Raw genomic sequence first — 2,173 nt, forward strand, 5'->3', positions numbered from 1 at the left:
TCAGTGACTAATAAAAGTAAAAGTTCAAGCATATTGCTCAATATATTAACATCCGGGTAACATGACTCATTAAGAGAATAACGACCTCCAGCCTTTAAAGAACAATTGTTAACGAGCATCTCTCCCCCCTCTCTGGCTTTCTTACTCTTTCTGTTTTCTCTCTCTGTGTCTCTATAAGAGAATAGAGAAGGAGAGAGAGAGGGAGAGAGAGAGAGAGAGAGGTGAGTAAACGTGGAGGTAGACACGTTTACCAGAACCAAAGGTCAGCTGACCAAATTACGTATGTGTGACGTGGTTGGCTAGATCTGGGAGATTTGATTTGAGCTTTGAAGAAGACGGACGTTTTTCCGTGGTCTCCCCCTCTTAACTGGGGAGGGGGGAGACGAAGGCTGACGTGTGTGAACAAGAACTAACACAAGCCGATTTCACTTCCACTTCTGCAGAACCTCTGGGGAAAGTGAAATAAAAAACTATAAAACCATTTCATCGTCTTGGAGTGATAAATCTTCGTCAAACAGGTATCAAGTCTCCCTCCAGGATGAGAAATTTCCAGATGGTTCAACAGCGAGAAACAGAGGTAGGTTCAGAAATTACATGTCACACACACGATTCCCTTTATGATAATCAAACACACAACCATTTATATTAGAGACAATCACACGGAATCTTTGATGTTATATAGTGTATACACCCAAACGTAAAATATGCCCCTAAATGAAGAACTCTATATAACATATTCAAATGTAACGAAAGCTCAATTTGGTACCCCTCAAGGATAACCTCGATGATAACGAATATATAACATATTCGTGTTGGTGCTCGTCGACCAGTCGCATCACCGATGCGATAATCGAACCTGTGTTAAAGAAAATACAACGTGGAAGCATGGAGATTTAGTGTCAAGAAAAAAGAAATAGACTAAAAAAAAAGAAAAAAAAAAGGACAAGAAAAACAATAAAATGTATGGAATAAAAAAGAAAAAGAAAGAACAGTAAAAAAAATACAAATCAACACACACACAACGTAGGGTCCATTAAAACAGTAGGCGAATTAGAAAAATAATTAAGAAAAAAAAAGAAAAAAAAAGAAAAGCAATACACACGTACAACCTTTTCACGAAGAAAAAAAAGGAAGACATACAGACACACAGATGAAAACTTTATATATAGAAAATATTTAAAAAAATTTTATCGTATTGGGAATTAGCTCGTTATGAACGAAGAAAAATATCACTTAATGTCAAAATTAGAAGGGAAAACAAAGAATGGCCTTATTTTGTAAATTTTTAACAACAGCCAGTGAGAAAACCAAAAAGAAGAAAAAAAAAGAAATAGAACATATGACTGTAACGAGCCTTTACCACAAAGATAAACACGTAAATCATAAATATGTGTTATGAATATATTGTGTCATTTTTAAACTGTGAACTAAGCGTAACTTTTAAGGAAAAACAATATGTACTTTTGATGAAAAACAATGGATAGGTTCTGAAATGTGATTTTTTTCCTTTTTTCACTAATTGTACGATTTTATTTCGTAGGAATTTTTTGTTTTGCTGACGTGGACAAAATTTTGTTGTTTGGATTTTTGTTATTGCTAAGATGGGACTTTGTGATTGCTTATAGGATATTTTTGTATTTTTTAAATTTATTATTTTTATGCAATTAATGTGTTGTCAAACGGTATTGGCAGAATTTTCTTGTTCTTTGACATGTATTTTTTTTTCGCAGAATGGTGAGGTGAAATCTTTGCTTGTGGGATCTATTGAAAGAATGATTAATAAAAGAAAGAACGTGTTGTTAATTAATTAATTAATAATCATAATAGTAATAATAAAATTGGGAAAAAGAGAAAGAAATAAGATTTAAACAGTGTAATAAATAATAATAATAATAATAATAATAATAATAATAAAAAGTTTCGGAAGAGTCAAAGGTTCAGTCGGTATTAATTTCAATTTTCGAAATGTAGAATAAATGTTCTATTCGACATGAGTGACGTTTTGACCACATAAGTAAGGTAGAAAAAAAAGGATAAATATAGGGTTAAATAAACTATATGAAGAAATGAAAGAATAAAAGTGGGGCGTGAATGGAATTTAAATTCTGTGGCAAGCATGTTAGAATGTTCGAGAGGTGTTGAATTACATGGGTAGTTATTAATTTTATTATTC

Source organism: Euprymna scolopes, chromosome 19 (genome assembly GCF_053919585.1).
Source record: "Euprymna scolopes isolate OS-2025 chromosome 19, ASM5391958v1, whole genome shotgun sequence".
Classification (NCBI taxonomy): Eukaryota; Metazoa; Mollusca; class Cephalopoda; order Sepiida; family Sepiolidae; genus Euprymna; species Euprymna scolopes.